Consider the following 20090-nt stretch of genomic DNA (forward strand, 5'->3'; position numbering starts at 1 on the left):
AGCGACTGGAATGGGTACACTGGTACAACAGGTGGGGTAGGTGGTGAGTTAGGCTGTGATGGGGCCATACGATTACACTGTGAGCATCGTGTACGCATGTGGTGGATATCGGACGTAATGCCCGGCCAAAAAACTGAAGCTTCGGCACGCGAGGTCATGGATGAGATGCCCTGATGAGCCTGTGGAGGGACTTCAGAACCTCAGGGCGGAGTGATGGGGGGGGATAATAATGCGGACGTGGTTGTGCATGGCAACGCCATCCAAAGAGTAAAGACCATCTCTCAGGCTGAAGTAATCTTGGAGATCGGGAGGCATCTCATGACGTGATCCTGGCAGACCATCCTCAATTATTGACAGCAGCTTGGACAATGTCTGATCACTTGTTGTCGCCATGTGATATAAAAGGGCGCTAAGGGAGGTGGACAAAGCCGCCACTGCATCAGGCTCATTGTGAGCATGTGATAGGTGTGGGCGTAGGCCTATATGTACGTGCGCATTCAAGCAGAGTGAGGGGAGGTATGTTGCATCGTGACGCAGTGTAGCAACATCATCTGGGAGGTGCATGCCCTTGGACTTGCTGACGGAGTAGCGGGCGTCTGCTGCTCTGTGGAGAACACCTGGAACATGGACTATACGGAATCGATAGCCGAGTGATTTTTCCTTCAGGTTGCGAAGCCGTGGATTAAGGACATCCTCCAAGCATCTATCACAAAGGACCTTGAGTAGAGGCTTGTGGTCAACTGCATTGATCATCAGGTTATCGCAACCAAGGACAAAATGGCGTGCCTTATCTAATGCGTCTACAACAGCCAAATCTTCCCCTTCTACATGGTGGTAACGGGACTCAGCAGGGGTTGTGAAACGGCTACCGACAAGGGTGACTTTCCACCCTGTCTTGCAGCAGAATGGGTCTGGTTTTGTGCATTGACAATGTTTTTGGAGCAACCAAAAGCCAATCCCAGTTTTGCTCCAATCTGTGGCAAGACACGTGGGGCGCCGGCGAGATGTGTTAAAGATCTCGACACCTTTGGAGATTTCCTGTATGATGATCCGCTTTGATTCTTCAAACAGGTCATTGAGTTCCTCCGTCCATGTAAATGAGGTACCTGGGCTAAGTAGAGAGCGGATTGGTAGCATCTTTTCCGTTGAGGCAACGGCATAAGCTACTTGGTTGACCAGGCTATGCCAGGAGCGGATGTCTGTGATGTTGCGCGGGGTAGGGAACTTCTCAATGGCATCAAAGAGGCTGGGGCAAGGTCTCACTGATGAGGGGGATATTTCGAACCCGGCAAATTCAACAGTGTCTTTGGCAAAGACAAACTTGTCTGGATTAAGGGTGATACCGTTGCGACCACATAGGTCTAGCCAGCGGACTGCCTGGGAGAAAGACTCTTTAATGTTGTAAGATCACAGCAGTGTGTCATCCACACATTTTGTTTTGTTGGGTATGACAGTGATGATCTCGTCGTAACGACGGGTATAACCATCGCCAGAGGCAAGGTATCCTTGTGGTGCAACACGGTATCTGTACCGGCCACATGGGGTTATAAATGTGGTGAGGTGCCTATCCTCTTCATGCAGTGGTACGCTGTGATATCCATTCCACGCATCAAACACTGTCTTTTTTGTGCTGTGAGGGACAGATCTAGCCTGAATGAAAAGAGACTGTGTGGTGGGTTTCGCGAGTTGCGTGCTTGTTAAGGGGCTGAAAGTCAACAGTGCGACGTGGTTTACCATTCTTTTTGGGGCAGATTACCATCCTGTGGCACCATGTCACTGGCTCACCGACAGGAAGTGGTTCAATGACACCGAGGCGAACGTCTTGGTCAAGGCCAGCCTTGACATCCTCCCTCCAGTGTAGGGGTACAGGGATATGGATGTGATACGCGCGCGACTGGCTTGGCAGTGTTGTCAATCATGAGGCGGAAGGGCGGGTGTTCACATGTATTAAAAGTAGATGACGCATAATAGTCAAGCAGAAACTTTTCAAGTCTTTCACGGTTCTCCTCGGTGGTTGGAAATGGGGGTGTCACTGAGGGTGGTGGGGGTGCTTGGCGTTGGGGGCATGCGCATATCATGGAGCAGTGAGGGATGACCGTGAGTTTAGTTTAGGGTCAGTTGCTGATTGGACGCTTTTTGCTATCCCGGATGCAAGCACACGCCTGCTGAGTTTCTCCAATTGTTGGGAATCTGTCTGATATCAGCCCTAGGTCAATACATGCCTGCTTACTTAGGTACAGATTGTCATTGTGTCTGTGAAGTAGACGATTCGGCGTGTTTGTAGGGTAGTACCATCTTTTGTTAATGTTGTACCAGAGATTCTAAGGCCCTGAGGATGCGTATGCCTTTGTTGTCGGCGGCACTCATTTTCATAGTGACCGGTGTGAGATGGTAGGTTTGCAGACCCATGCGCTGGAGTAGTTTGGTACCTGCCAGACATGACTGACAGCCAGTGTCAGCTATTGCACGGTAGTGGACAGTACTTGGGGCGCGGGACAAGTGGAGGCCGAGCGCATCATAGTCTGAGGGGAGCGCACGAATGGCGACATCTATAAGGGGTTGGGGATGAGATGCCCGACATTCCCAAGTTTTACACAGATTATTATAGACATGATGGTCAAGATTGATCACAGGACTACCTCCTGCATCTAAACTACATAGGTTTATCAGGAAAGGTACTCAGATTAGAGTTATTAAACACATTAGAGTCATTGTTAATGCTGCAAGGTGTGTCAAATATGGCGCTTTCTGTGTCTGTCGTGCCTTTTCTTTTATTAGTAGGTTCTTTGGAATATCCTTTGCGGCCGCCACCGCGGCAAACTGCGTCAAAGTGGCCCCGAACACTGCATTTTTCACACACATGGCCCAAAAGCAGGGCATGACTGCTCACGGTCCTTGCGACGTGTGCCACGTGACTCTTTACGACCACAATAGTTGCAACCCAATCTGCCTTCTTCATTGAGCGGTAGCTGCTTGTGGCGGCAGTGGAGGCTATGTTACCTTGTAGGCGGGTGGCGGATCGTTTCCCGCTCTCTGTTGTCTCTATGTAGCTGACAGTTTCTTCTAAAGTCATGTTCTGTTTCTGCTCCCCAAGGAGCTCCAGTTGAATTTCCTCGTCGCTGATGCCACGGGAGATGGCGTCCTGTCAACGTTCTGGTTGCAATTTGGGCAGGGAACGATGAAATTAAACACCCCTGCCTGGCCACGAAGACGGGCGGCAAAGTTCCGTATCAACTCATCCATGATATTTTTTCTTGACGAACAGCAAGTGTTTTTATGGCTTTCAAGACATCCTCTTCAGGTTTCCCAATGAGTGTGATGCCCCCATTTGTGCGTGTTAACTCCTTGTGGAGGGGGTCATCGCAGCATTCAAGGAGCTGGATTACAATGTTTGCACCAGTTATTTTGGTGGCAGTTTTGTAGTTATCCCATCTGGAGAGGAAATATGTCCATTCCTCTAATGTGCCCCCGAGGTGCAGTTTTTACACCACCTGGTTGGGGTGGCGTGTCGTGTGGTTTGCCATGAAGATTGAGTAGCGCAATAGTGAGTTCAGGTGTGGCGTCATCTGGTGTGACGTAGTCACACGAAGTGATCGGGCATGCTATGCCTGGCATTTTGTTACCGGAGGCGTGGTCTTGAGCTAGCTGAAATATATCTTGCCTTGGTCATAAATAACTACTACTAGTATTTGTTGTCTTGTCTTGTCTGGTCTTGTTCTTTATTCAATGGACAATGACCAATGCAATCTGGAATGATATAACGGTGAAAGAAACAATGAACTAACTGTACTGTACAATAACATACAATACTCTACCCCCTTCCCTGTAGAGCAGGGTATGTTCAGAGAAGTAACCGTATTCCACTTTTCTGGTCTCTTTTCTTTTCAGAGAACGGACACTCAATACAATGTTGTGGATGTGCAGTCCCAAAGGACAGTCATTTTCCCGCCCGCCCGACCCCTACCTCATATTTGTTTGTTTTTCGAAGACCCACCCCGACGACATACGGTAAGTTTGAGTTGTATGATTACAGGAAGGCATACGTGTTCTCAGATTAATGTAGCCAAGGTGCCTAGGTGCAGTCAGAACGAATGAAATTTGGTGTACGTCAAAACTGCACTATCCGATGAAGTATGGTTGGTTTAATGAAAAGACACGTCTTGAGTGGAACAACCCCAGGAAACTGTTTCCATTTGAGAAAGAAGTGGCTGCATTTTGTAAAAAAAATTGATTAGCGAAGCTATTCATGAAACTTTAGTTCTTAGCTATTGAATTAGCTTTCCGTGGAAATTTATGTTAAAAGTGCTGCAAATAACTTTTAAAAATAACTAGAAAGAAATACAGTTAATAATAAAACGCATTATTCTAAATCAACACGGTTGTTTGATGTATATAGAATTGGCTTCATTATTAACTAAATGCAAACTATAGATGGCGCTATTTATCCTAAATCATATTTCTTTATTTGTAAGTGCTAGGTGATTAATACTGCCGTTAAAACAGCTGGAATAGGTGAAACAAGCAACAAAGAAATTTTATAAACATATTTTATCAAACAATAAAAGGAATTAATTGTATTAAGAGCTTGAAAGAGTAATTTCCAGTAACTAAATAGCGCCACCAATTTTGTCATTAATAGATACATTTTATATCCGAAAAAGCTATAAAAATGCTATAAAAGTGAATAACTTTGTAAAAGAGGGAAATTAAAGTTGAGAATGACTGAAAAGCATCTGCATAAATTAGCATGATATCACATTTAGCTGTTTAAGCCTAAAATTTGGTTGTACATGATGTTTTGTTTGAAAAACTAATAAATAGGGGGTCTTCGGGTGACAGAGCGCGGAGCGAGCATGTGTTCGTAAAAAATATGGGGTCTTTGGGTGACAGCGATGCTGAAAAAGGGGTCTTAACAGCCCTACATACGCGTCACCTCCAAAGTTGGAGTGCCCCAGGTTGTGACCGTCAATACTATACTAGCACAGTTAGATGACTCAGGAAAGGAAGTTACTGTCAGTTACGGTGGTCGATCACTTCACCGACCCGAAAGAAAATGGACAATTACCGAACGCGAAGGGTTAGCTATTTTTGAAGGTATCAAGCATTTTCGGGTATACTTAGCAAATACCAAATTCATAGTTTACACTGACCATGTATCCTTGAAATGGGTCAAGAAAATTCAGGATGCACATGGACGATTGGGTCGTTGGTCCATTCTATTTCAAGCCTATGATTTTGATGTTGAGCACGTGTCTGGCAAATCCAATGTTGTGGCTGATGCATTGTCAAGGAGGCAGTATCCTGACAATCCTGAAACTAACGAACCAAGTGATGATGATTATGAACTCAATTGTCTTTCGGATCTAAGTCAAACTGAAACATTAACAGAATATGAGTTGAAATATGAGCCACTTTTGGAATCACTCCCTACTATGAATGAAATAAGTACACCTACACCAGTTGATCAATTGCCTGACATCTCTCTTAGACAGAGTAGTGATGCACAGCTGAAACCTTTCATAGATTATCTAGTATCTGGTACATTGCCTGATGACGACAAAGAGGCAAGATATATATTATTAGAATCTCAAGACTATGTTGTAGAAAATCAGGTGTTATATCACTTACATTACCCGCGTGGTAAAGGTCATAGGGCAGATAGGTTAATTAAGCAATTAGTAGTCCCTCAAGTTCTCCGTAATGATGTTTTATTGTCATATCACGATTCATTAGTTGGAGGACACCAAGGTATGGAACGAACGTATCAAAGCATTAAACAAAAGTATTTCTGGCCTCGTATGTTTTCAGATATAGAAGATTATGTTAAATCATGTGAGGTATGCCAACAGATTAAACGTAACTACCATGCCAGGCCCGCACCTTTGCAACCACTCCCGGCAGGCGACACCTTCAGTAGACTACATTTAGATTTCTTAGGCCCTTTAAAAAAGACTTCGGATGGTCACCAGTATATTTTACTTGTAGTAGATGCTTTCTCAAAATGGTCTGAGGCGTTTCCCTTAAAAACAATGCTCGCCTCGGAAGTGGCTAGAATTTTATATGATGAAATTATCTGTCGCTATGGTGCACCATCCTCTATCTTGACAGATAGAGGAGCAAATTTTGTCTCTAGGCTTGTTAAAGAACTCTGCCACATCTTCCAAATCACGAAAATTACGACTAGCAGTTATCACCCACAGACAAATGCTGCATGTGAACGCATGAATAGCGTGATTTTACAGGGTCTTCGTGCTTATTGCAAACCCGACCAATCCAACTGGCATGAAATTTTACCTAGTATCATGTTGGCATATCGCACAACTCCAGCTACTCAATCTACTGGATTGAGCCCGTACTTTATTTTGTTTGGAAAAGAGTGTACACTACCAATTGACACAGCTATTGTGCCCGAGTCTGCAAATTCAAACTTAAGTAAAACTGCACAGGCATCACTGAACAAAATTTTGAACAACTTTGAGCTAACAAAATCTATCGTACGAGATAACATCGCTCAGGCCAAGTCCAAATACAAGCAACAGTATGACAAACGCTCCAAATTGCCCACCTTCAAAATTGGCCAACGCGTTTGGTTGTATTGTCAACAAACTCCAGTAGGATTATCTCCCAAACTTTGTAAGAAATGGTTAGGTCCCTATTATATCTGTGATGCCCATGACAATTTCACGTACAAACTAAGAAATTGCATGACAAACAAACTTGTGAATTCAGTAGTCCATGCAAACAGGTTGAAAGCATATTTTGATCCCCAAGATAGACCCATTCAAGAGCCTACCAATCTTGATGATGAGCAAAGTTATAGCCCAGAAGAAATGCCGATACCATCACCTCCTGCATTGGACCAGTTCCTTAACCAAAGCATCCGAAACCAAAAGTCCGATACAGATACAAGTTTAGGGGACAAAGGCACAGACAATACGCATATGTCACTACCCACGTTGGTAGGAAAACCAAACCAAACCTTGACACCTCCCCCTCCCCTTAAGAAATCAGAAACCGATCCTGATACACCAGACTTAGGCCAAAAGAAAGATGAAGTTAAGGAAAATGGGTCAGAGTGGTATATAGTAGAAAAGATAGTTAAATCTGCCTTAATTAGGCAGAAGTTGCACTTTAAAATCAAATGGAAGAATTATAACAAGTGTACTTGGGAGCCTAAAGAAAATGTACCTGATGAATTAATCAGAGACTTTTACATCAGGAAGAATACAAAGAAGAACAAATAGATGAGTCCAAACTATGTGAAGTTGAATGTTGATTTGTTTTCTTCTCTCTTTCCCATCAATCTTGATATTGATACACAAGTTCTGTTTGAAAATTTCCCCATGCTTCATTATGCTTGCTTTAAATAGTTGATGTAATCTATGCATGTTTATGGGTTGTAAACATGTAACAACCCATAGTGGAAAACTCATTCAGTCCTTGTTTATGTAAATAATTATACACAACCAGTAGAAGTTGTTATTTTCTGTATTATAATTTGCGAGGTTATACATAAGCGATGATTTTTTTTTATAATGAGCCGAGTCAAGTAATCATATGAGAAATTTTTATGAAAGTGTAGTATTCAGATGAACATGTAAAATTATAATGAAAATATTATACGGTGTATTAATGAGCACGATATATTGAAGATATCAAATATTAAAATGGTTCAATCAAAGGTGGTGAACCCATGAAGTTTGTGTTTAAAACCAAACTAGTAAGTTAGATCATTGAGGAATTATATAAATATAAGTAAAAAGTAACAAACAGCCAGATTGTTACTTTTAAATGCTATGCAATGACCAGCCTTAACATGTTAAAGATGACAACAAGGTTGTATCTAATTTGATCAATCCATTGTTAAAAGGATGTTGGTATGTAAAGTAGACTAAAGATGACATGATTATTATAGTAAATCTATCCTGCTCAATTGGGCATATTACATTATTTGTATAAGGTGGTAGAGTATTGTAATTCTTTTGTGAAGTCAAAGGATGACTTCACCCATTAACAAAGTTATTAACCAAAACAAGTTTTTATAAGTAGTTAACTCAAATAATGTCTTAAAAAGTACAGCAAAGCACTTTATACGTAAGATCAAACAAATTCAACCATTGTTTGACCTTGCTAGGGTATGATCAGATCACAACTTTCACAAATATATGTCATCAATTTTCTCTGTATTACATTGTGTTTTCTTCAATTCATAATAGAAGTTATGATATACTTCCTGATACCAGTGCTTCAGAGTTTGGCAACGCCAATGGACATTATTTTATAGCGAACTTGAACATATGAATATCCTAAAGAATGTGGACATTCTTTTCCGGAGCAGAGGCATATATCATAGGCCAAAGAAACTGTTTGTTATTACTTTTGTTTTGTTTTGTTTATATATTGGTTATGATAATGATTACTAATTATTTTGTATAGTTAATTAACATGTTTTAGAAATGTATATGTTTTCCTATGTTTGCAACCTTGATGATTGATGAGTAATAATCACGATGGTCAGTCAACTTTGGTTCTCATGACTTACCTGGCATAATTATGACATTCTTTTAGTAATTAAGAAATTCTTTAAGTGATTATGAACAACCACAATCTAGGCCATCGCCCTGATGACGTCCAGAGAACAAATGTTACTTTCATCCTTTTCCGAGTACAAAATTGTATATCATTCATAAGGTGGTTTTGCATGATTTCTTAAAGGAAGCTACCGCCCATCATCTTCTTAAGATTAATAGTACAAGCAAGGTTAATGTATCATGGTAAAACAATAGAGATGAGTTCTAGGAAAGTGATGGTTTCCTACATGATGATTGGATGGTTAAGTTGGATGTAAGTGATGTGGGTTAAAGTCATAATGTACGATCTTTTTTCAGAATTTACCTTTATTTTTTTCAAAACCGATTTTTTGGCATATTTGTAATACTTACACATGTTCTAACTTAAATCTATGAGCAAACTGTCAAATTCGTCCTATTTGTAGTAAAACAGGACGATTTTCTGTTGGTCCGACATAAAGTCATAATTTTAGATTATGACTTTATGTCGGCCACGATCGCAAACCGTAGTCTCGTACAAAACTAGCTTGGTTACGCTCCTTCCACATGTGGAGGGAGCGTAACCAAACTGGCCGCGTAGGAGACTAACTCTGAGGCCGCAATCGCTGTCCTAATTCCAAATAGTGCGAGATGTTGCGAGTGATAGAGGTGAAGTTTATGATGTTGTTTCTTTGCAAATTCCCAATGTTTTTCGCGTCCAAATGTATTGGGAACTTTCATAATGATTGCATATTATCATTTTAGAAGAAAAAAAGAAAAATCTAAAAATTTAAAAAGATCGTACATTAAGGCTTTAAGAAATGTGTTTTGAGAGTTAGTTAAGTTTTGGAAGTTGAAGAAGAAGGATCACAAATAAATATCATACTCAAGCAAAAGGAATATTAACTTTGTATTTTCATCAAGTCTCTACCTGAGTTACTTCCCCAGACCAACATCAACAGACCTCATAAAGCCCGGTTATAATACGAAAAAAAGAAACCCTTTTCTACGCGGGCGGACGGACCTTTCAAGTAGGGTCGGTCGGTCGGTCTGCCTTTTCTTTTCTTTCTTTTTGTTTGTTTTTTGGAATGACTAAAAAAAATCACCAAAATGTGTAAATAATATGCAATTTGAGAACATACAAAAAAAAATGTTCCTGAAATTTCCGAAATTTGGGTCGGCATTCATATCATTTGTACAGGAAATTTTTTTCCCAATTTGTTCAAAATTTGGGTCGGTCGGGCCCGTAGAACAGTGTTTTCTTTTTTCGTCGTCTTTATGTACAAATTTTTTCTTGCAGATTTACTTCGTTTAGCTAAAATATCGTCAAATTTGAATTACAACACAGTGGCCTATGGAGCAGTGAAATACACATAATCATGCCTTACTCGCAAGCGCAGAATCGGAATCAACTGAAATTTTGGGAATAAGCTTTTTCGTGGATATCTACTGAAAATTGTCATTAAAAGAGGATGCTAGGATCATGAAATAATTTAATGTGCACTGATACCATCTGTCTTTTTCATGAAGCGTTAGCAGGGAGGTAAATAAGAATAATTTACATGGTGGGTAATTTAAATTTACTCGATGGTCAGCTGTAATTAATGGCACCCATGGCGCCTGGATTTCCCAAAAGGTAGACATATTTTCGAAGAAAGGGTTTCGTTGTAATTTAAAACTGTAGTTTACCCTCTGAATGAACCTTTGGTGGCTCTCTTTATTATTATGTGAACCTTCTGTGTTTTGTTTATTTATTTATTTGTTTATTTTTCAAAACGTTTGCAGGTAGTTATTAATTTTTCTTAAGAAAAGTACTAGTTTTTAAGTTATGGTTCACGTTACGAGTCTGGATGGTTTAGTCTCACTATGGATCGCAATAGCCTCATCCCAATGGCATTGTTCAATAACCACAATAACACAATCATAGTGAAAAAATTTGACCTCAAGTTGCAGAGTATGAGTTTTTGTACCAAAATCAATGAATATACAAATGTATTGGGGAACAGAGAATTGTGCCCTGATAGATGATCATGTTGTGGATCCTAGTGCATTAGCCCTATAAAAGTCATGATTAAGGGGGGACCACACATCGTTTTTAGGTGGAACTTTGAATGGCCTTGTTCATAGACTATTAATAATAGAAGTGTGGCTTGTATATATCAATGTAACACACAAAGATTGAAGTTTCGGAAAATGATATTTTTGTGTGTGTGTCGATATGTATATGCAAATGAGGCGAGGTCAAAGGTCAAATATGTTCAAATGAGGCATAGGAAAAATGTGAATTTTGCCCCAAAAAAATAATGATTAAGGAGAACATTAAACTTACTATTTACTATCCAGATATGTTATATAGGTATAGCTTTGCAACTTAATGGAGAGACATTTTGAAATTTTTGCTTTCTGTTGCTATGGCAACCGTTTGGTGAAAAAAACAGATTTTTTCGCCTGGATTTGATTTTGAAGACCTTTAAATCAAAAAGTAAAGCAGATATCAACAAAAGCTCCCAATAAGTTGTAGAGCATTACAAATAGTAGGCCTATATGTGTGCCTAATTTCATGGTCATAGACCTATGGGAAGTGGAAAAGTTTTGGGGGCAAACTTCTGACATCGCCGAATTACCATTTTGAAATATTAGCATTTTAAGTTTAGAAACACTATTTTTTTTTAATTCAAATTTTAGAAACACTTACATTTAAATATTGATTTTGTATGGATTTATAATTTCCCAAATTACTAAAACAGTTTACACCATAAATTGCTGTTTACTTTGCTGTAAATAATATTGTTATGAAATTCCTTAACTATCGCAGCTTGAAAAACAATAAAATACAAAAGAAATGATTTATACAGTAATAACATAAGAACGAGCTGCTATTTCTAGTACTTTTGCGTGACTTATCTTCTTGTATTGGCAATAACTTTAGATAGGAATGTCAGATTGTAACCAAACAAAGACCAAATTAAAGCTCAGAAATAGTGCAATTTACCTCTGACAAAATCTTCATTTTTACAAGGGTTTGGGAAGTTGAGGTGTGGTCCCCCCTTAAGCACTCATAATACTATATAGGAACATTCATGCAGCAACCTTTCGAGACAAAATTTATACATTTTGCTTTGGTAGGGGTATACCTGGCGGTAAATACTGGTGTACCATAACATAATAGTTAAAGCAATCATATGCGATTTGCATAAAGAATAAATTGCTATTTTAAATGTTTGTTTTCACTGATCACATTGTCCCCTTTTAATTTCGAGCCAAACAAATGAGGTAAAACGAAGAAACTACTATAGTATTTCATTCCAATGCCTACAATGCGTGTGTTATCTAGCCGATCGTATTATTATTGATTATTATTATTATCATTATTATTATTATTATTATTTTATTTTTATCATTATTATTATTATTACTATTATTATTATTATTATTATTATTATTATTATTATTATTATTATTATTATTATTATTATTACTACTATTATTATTATTATATATTATTATTATTATTATTATTATTATTATTATTATTATTATTATTATTATTATTATTATTATTATTATTATTATTATTTCAGGTTTGTTGACAGACGTTTTAGTGAACAAATTTGGTCCTCGAGCAGTAGCTATGTCCTGTGGTATTCTACTGAGCGTTGGTTTATTCGTTTGTGCATTTTCAAATAGTGTGTATATGTTTTTCATTGGTTCGTTTCTGACAGGTAATTTTAATTGAATATTATAATAAATATATTACATTAATTAACATTAACATAAAGCGTAGTTAGAGAAACAATAAAACCGGTATAATACCTTGGGAAATATCTTGGGAAATTGTACACTGAAGATGATGATGATGATGATGATGATGATGATGATGATGATGATGATGATGATGATGATGATAATGATGATAATGATGATGATGATGATGATTTATTTTAGGGTTGGGTTTGGCGAGTAGATTTATACTGGCGCGTATTGATTAAGATTATTTATTAATACGTGCGACACGGTAGGACAATTAAAAAAGCCCAGTTTTAGATGCACGAGTAAACCGGAGAACCCAAAGAAATCTGCGAGAGCGAATGAAGTACCGACCGAATGTTGCAAGTACGGCAATAGGGAAGAGGAGAGAGGTTGCGATTTCCAATCGCCGGGCATACTGCAGTTACTGTTCATTTTCCTATACATAATACACAATACTCTAACCATTGACGCGTGACCTCTACAAACAGTGTATGTTATAGGTATATGGACATTGCCTAGTTAACGTCACTGTGTGAAAAATAACCGGCCAATATTTAAAGTACTCTCTGAAATTCTAGAAAATATAGTTTTGTAACATGTCCTAAATTTTTAGCTAATTTAGGTGTTTGGAAATATTCGCACTTTGGTGTTTTAGTGTATGTTATAGGTATAGGGCATTGCCTAGTTAACGTCACTGTGTGAAAAATAACCGGCCAATATTTAAAGTACTCTCAGAAATTCTAGAAAATATAGTTTTGTAACATGTCCTAAATTTTTAGCTAATTTAGGTGTTTGGAAATATTCGCACTTTGGTCTTTTAGTGTATGTTATAGGCATAGGGCATTGCATAGTTAACGTCACTGTGTGAAAAATAACCGGCCAATATTTAAAGTACTCTCTGGAATTTTAGAAAATATAGTTTTGTAACATGTCCTAAATTTTTAGCTAATTTAGATGTTTGGAAATATTAGCACTTTAGTGTTTTAGGAAGGATACGTAAACGACAGATAACACCAAAAAAAAATGAAGAAATTATTTCCAAACCGTGTTAAGTCCACAACCATTATGTTTCTCATTTTCAAGAATGCTGGTTAACAATATATTTCGGAAACAAAGGCTCACACAGTATTGTTACCTTGCGTTTGTTTTATAATCGTTCACAAAACTGAAACTATAATACCAGCTCATTGCAATATCGCACAGGTAAAACAGAAACATGTGTAGTGTGGATTTAACCAGAGAAGATCTGATTTAACATAGTTGAGCTGTTTTCAATGAGTATTATCTTGGTTTAATAGCTTTTAATGGGGTTTAAGTCCTGCAAAGGTCGTGGTAAATTCTACTGTAGACAACACTGCATCATGGATCGTACGCCCGTCTATCTACTCAAAATCACTCTCCTGTGATGGAGTGATGTCGCTTATACAGCCAGTATTGAATATTCTGCACGTACAAAATGAACGTGCGGACAACGTGGAAAATGCGCAAAATGAGAGCCAAGGATATTGAACATGCGCAGAAAAGTATATTAATATGATCCATTTTGTTGCAAGAAATCAATACAATAAAGCAACAGTGAGGTGTGAAAATTTGACTTCACTCATACGTGTGGTTCATACGTACAGATTGTCCATTGAAAAGTCTGTTAGATAGGCTGTATAAAAAAGAGATTGCGATTTGCATCTGTGATACAAACGCACGGATTAACGCACAGTAGATGTTGCAATTTACAGTTTCGTACGGACCCAGTCGGTAAGACCCCAAAGTGATCAAATTTATTGGAATATTTATCCGGGTTTTTTATTTGTATATTACTGCAGGTTTTGTAATGGTTCTTGACAACGTTATGGTGGCAGTTGTGCCGAAATATTTTGATAAATATTACAAATTAGCAGTCAGTATTTATTGCTGTACGTCGGCTGTTGGAATTTTAGCCATGCCGTTGCTGACACAAATATTTTATGATACTTGTGGTTGGCGAGGTGCATTGATTTTGATCAGCGGACTAGGTTTACATTTAATACCATTAAGTGCTCTTTTGCACTCTGGAAAATATCAACAGACCGATCCAAGGAAGGAAAACGAGCCATTGATATACAAGCCTTCCAAATTAGGACACGTGGATCCAATGAATGAGAAGACGAAACAAGAATTCTGGCAGATTCTAACGTTGAGACACAACATTCCTTTAGTCACACGAGTTTTAGTTCCAGGGTTAGTATATGGGTATGTGTTACATGGATGGATGATATACATAGTGACGTTTGCTATTGCAAACGGCGCATCAGGACAGGAAGCGTCAATTGTAGCAAGTTGTGGAGGAATCGGTATTCTGATTATCAGAATATTACGCCCATTTGTGGATCATATCCTGACGTACAAACAAATCATGATCTCGTCATCTGTTTTGGGAGCTGCTTCTTTGGTATTAACAACTATTTTCACGCGCATCGTAGAAATGAGCTTGGCATCAATTTTCTTTGGTATCGCAATCGGTGCACTTGGACATGTTGGAACAGAAATATATATTCTTAGTAAACATGTCGCAGACGAAGATCAGTACTATATGGTACTTTCATTGTTTCATCTGTCCCTTGGATACGCTTCAGTAATAAGCGGGATATTAACAGGTAAAATACATTAAGTGATAAAATAAGAAAATAAATGAAAGGGAAAATGATAATATTTGTGTGTAACCAAAGAAGGATGAATAGCGTGTCCAGGCAGGATCTTTTTCTGCGGGGGCTCAGAGGGGCTTTCAGAGTTATACGAGGGCTTAATAGCTCAAATCGCCCCAAACCGGCTGATTTTACATGATTTTTAACAAAGTGCGAGGGGCTTCAGCACTTAAAGCCCTCCCCCTCCGACACGCCACTGAGAAAAGGAAACAGCAGCACTTGTAGATTAAGAAGAGTCATATTAAAAGTAAAAGCCATGACGACAATGACGATAACGATGTATGATGATGGTGTTTGATACAGACTGTATCAAAATGATTGGTACCCATCAGTTTTGATGGTTATTGAAAAGCCTGCTTCTTCCAAATGCAACATAGCGTCTTCTTGAAATGACTGTAATTGATAGTTATATCACTGTTTATGACAACAAATTAAGTGGATCCTGTGTTGATGTGACAGTCAAGTGAATACATGAATACAAAAGCCACCTAAGTCCATGCGAAGTTATTTTGAGAGAAAAACCCGTGTATCATTTTAATTCCTTCAGTTAGATTTACCTGGCCAATATGGTAAGTTTTACGTGCAAATGAGTGGATTAACCTGTATTAGGTATGACGATTAGCATTTCAGGGACTTCGTGGGGTTCATATTAAATTTTGGACTTAGGTGGTTTTTGAATCATATACAAAGACAACAATGTTAGAATGAGATTACCACTAGTAAGATAATACAAAATAAAGCACACAGGTATGTATAATGTTGATAAGCATTCTGCCATGTAATATAAACCACACACTTTCCTTTATTAAACCCATTTTTTGTTCAAAAGTCATTCTCTAGCAATGAATGTGTTACAAGTGGACTTTTATACATACTGGATTTCAATCAATGTGTTACAAGACTCAAATCATGGAATTGGGTGATTCTTTCATACATGCTATTTTTCACATGCCCAATAGACACAGAGAATGAATTTGAGTTGTTCTTTCATGCATATGACAGGCCTATGTATAGCAACAATTTCCCATGCTTAACTCAATTTGGCCAAAGTATGGACTTAGGTGGCTTTTGTATTCATATATTCAAGTCCATATTAGACCCTACTGGAAATTGATGGTACCGATCATTTTGATACAGCCACATTTAATTGTTAATGATGACGACAACGAAGACGATGATGGTGATGATGATAATCAGTGGGGATCTGTCATTATTACTGCCGGAGGGGACGGTCATGTGGTGATCATGTGGTGATGGTTCAGGGGGGACACGAGGGGTGAGTGGTGTGTGTGTGTGTGGGGGAGGGGAGTGTGTGAAACCTGCACATATTAGTACCATTTTATGTGACTTCGTTGTAATTTACTGAACTGATACGACTCGGTGATTTTTTTGAGTTTGTGTGTTTATTTAGGCTATAACATTTTTAAATTCTCATTGTGATAGGCTCTACATATTCAAGAAAATAAAGTAGTGTTGTATCAATAAATGATAAGACAAATAAATATGGTTGATATTGTCACTGTCTACACATGACCTTCGAACATGCTTGGTATAGTGAACATGGTGAATAATTATTAAATTTTACATGACCCCCCTATCAGGAAAAATAAAATGACATAACCCCCTGTTTGTTTTGTGAAAACCCACTTATTTCTCTCGCCCCGGCATTAATAATAAACAGTCCCTTTTGTTGACGATGATGACGACGACGACGACGACGATGGTGATGATAATGATGACGATGACGATAATGATGATGATGATGATGATCATGATGATCATGATGATAATGATAATGATAATGTTGATGATGATGATGTTGATGTTGATGATGATGATGATGATGATGATGATGATGATAATGATAATGATGATGATAATGATGATGATGTTGATGATGATGATGATGATGATGATGGTGATGGTGATGATGATAATGATGATGATGATGACGACGACGACAACGACGATGATGATGATGATGAATTAAAATTTTTAATAATAAACCTTCCTCTTGTAGGTTTGATCTACCAAATGACATCGAGCAGTGTGGTATCTTTCCTCGGGTTAGCCGCTGTGACTTTACTTACTCCGCTTTCGCTTGGTTTAGAGGAATTATTGACAACTTGAATCAACTCAACTTGAAGACAAATCAACTTGAAGACGTCTTATAATGTGGCAGATATCTCAAAGATTCTTAAGCACCAGCGCATTCCGTCGCGGACCAGACTGTTAATGGTGTCATTCGGTCATTTCAAATAATGAGTTTTAGTTTTCATCATGTAGTTTCCTATTATCCTGCTTAAGCTCTTGAGTGACGTCATTAGCGATATCTTTGTCTGTACCCTTTGTTAGAATCAAAACATTTGTAGCGAGGCGTTTCGGTTTTCAATTCAGTTTATTCAAAAGAAGTTTTTTAATTCGCAGGACTATATTCACGAGCAGAGAAGTCGCACAAGTCAATCTACATTTGAAAGCGTGATTTAGTTTTGGAAATTGTGATCTCTCCCATCTGTTTCTCTTTCTCTCTCCCTTACCTCCGCCACACACACTCTTTCCCACTCCCTCTTTTATTCCTCTCCTCTTTTTGAGTAAACATTACTTCACTAAAAGTCACTAGCTTATATTGGAAGTCATATAGCTTTTCTAACGATCCTCCTACATGCGATAATAAGCCAATCAAATTAAAAAAGTCACCCACCACTAATTGCAACAGAAACCATTTAATCACCATTCATTTCAAAAAAGTAAATTAATAAAGAGAAACAATATTCACGATATTATGACAACTGACCATAACCATGATACCCCTACTGCCAAAATTATTCATACATGTATATTTTGGCATATTACACAATATAAACAACAAGAGGTATTACAGGCGGGGGGGGGGGTAAATGAACGCACAGTCCCGCTTTTACGGCCCCCTGAGGTATCTTTCCTTATTTCATACGGGCCTCCTAGCACCTCGGGCCTGGGGGCATATGGAAAGGTTTCTATACAAAAACGATTCTCTTATATCTATGCAGAATTTCCACCTCGATACACCTGAGCACACATTTTCGCCCAAGAGCTTCCAAGCAAGCAGTGAATTATCTCTACACATTCTTTGATTACACTACACGGTAGAGTGCATAGCATCGTAAGAGCTGTGTGAGCTTATAGTTGGAAAATAGGCCTCTGTGATTGGTTTTTGTTAAAACCTCAAGTGTTCCCTTCATCCAATCAGAATGTTTTTTATATCGAACGAAAGCTAACACTTCCCTCTAAAAACACCCTTTCTCATTAGGTCAACAGATAACGCAATTCAATGTTTATAGCAAGGCTAATGTGGTAAATTTGTGGAAAACAACATAATTTTATGACATTAAATTGCAAATCTTGTGCAAAAAATAACTATTTTGAAAATTCAATGAACTATGACTTTGCTAAAGAGCGCTTACAAATTGATATGTCTACAAAGCGTGATTTAGTTTTGGAAATAGCTTAGGCTTTATTTTTACAGGCACCTAGGACCCGGGCCCGGGCATAACGCATCCCCTTAACCCCCTTTGTCGGCGGCACTGACAATTGCACCCTGATCTGGGACCAGCTACACTAGTGTTGTTTACGTTATTAACCATTGTTACCAAACGCAATGACGTCATTCCAAAACACCTTTGATAGACTACGGATTATCTTACTAATTTGACTTCATAACAAAGGAAACAAAGACGTTTAGTGTAATGTAAATTGTGACGTGTCGTGTCAAAACCAGACACTTTTGGGCAGGATCGTAAATGGAGAAATAGCCAAAAATCAGCCGGTGGGTGGTTTAATCAGCATGAAAAAGGCATTAAAACGAGTACAAACATGCCTAGTATTGGTTCAGTAGTTCTCAAGATAGCTCTTGATATTTTGAGAAAATATTTCAAAACTTGGATCGTTTTCCGTTGAAGCGAAGGACTAGCACACAGAGTATAAAGAATTGGGTGAAGAAAGTTTTTGATAACCAAACAACTAATCATGGATTTTTGAAAGCGGGAGAAAACCGGAGATCCCGGAGAAAACCAGAGAGAACGAGCACGGAATCAAAATAAACCAAGCGCACATACATTCCTTTGGCACAGCCGGAGCTTGAACCCAGGACCTCAATGGTGCAAGGCGAGGGAACAACCGCTGCATCAACTCGCTCTCCCTTATATTTCGGGACGGGACTAAATCTAAAAATGGTCCTATCATATTCCCAGCAAACACAAAAACGTTTTAAAAACGTTTTAAATAAGTTATATTTTGGCTTTTGGTTTAGGTAAAAACATTTTAATAACATTAAAATGTCGGGTTATATAAAGGTCATAATAAATGATTAAATATTTTCAAAAAATGTTATTTTAAACTATTTTTGCAAACATTTTTGCCAAATATTTTGTCAATACTTGAATAACATTATGTTAAAATATTTGAACCCAGCAAACACAGAAATGTTCTTAAAATGTTCTTTTCAAAACCTTTTAATAACATTTAAATGTCGGGTTATATAAAGATCATGAAAACGTTTTTAAAACGTTATTGCAAATATTTTGGGCAAACATTTTTCGCAAAATATTTTTTCAACCCCAAAATAACATTCTGTTTAGAATGTTTTGTATCAAGTTTTCAAGAATGTTTTTGGAATGTTATTAAAACGTTTTTATACCCTTTATATAACCCGACATTTAAACGTTTCCTGTAAAACATTTTTGTTTGCTGAGCATTAGATTATCAAAAAATGTTTTTTAAGGTAAAGAAAACGTTTTATACTCTTAATATACCCTTTATATAACCCGACATTTAAACGTTTTCTGACAACCTTTTATAACCTTTTGCGAATGATGTCGAAAACGTTTTGTGTTTGCCTTGTTGTAGTGTATTTCAAATCGTGCCTCTCATCACTAAGAATAAAAACGTCAAATGTCATTATATTCTACGATGCCTAGTTCAGGTGTTATAACGTTGAATAAGTCATATGTCAAAAAATGCTCAGACTTCTTACTCCCCATCAACATCAAATCTTAAACTTAAACTACATTCACAGACAATTTTGGCGCAATTGTTATGCCCCCTTCAGAGTTAATGCAGTCTAGTCAAAGTTCCG

Source organism: Amphiura filiformis, chromosome 7 (genome assembly GCF_039555335.1).
Source record: "Amphiura filiformis chromosome 7, Afil_fr2py, whole genome shotgun sequence".
NCBI lineage: Eukaryota > Metazoa > Echinodermata > Ophiuroidea > Amphilepidida > Amphiuridae > Amphiura > Amphiura filiformis.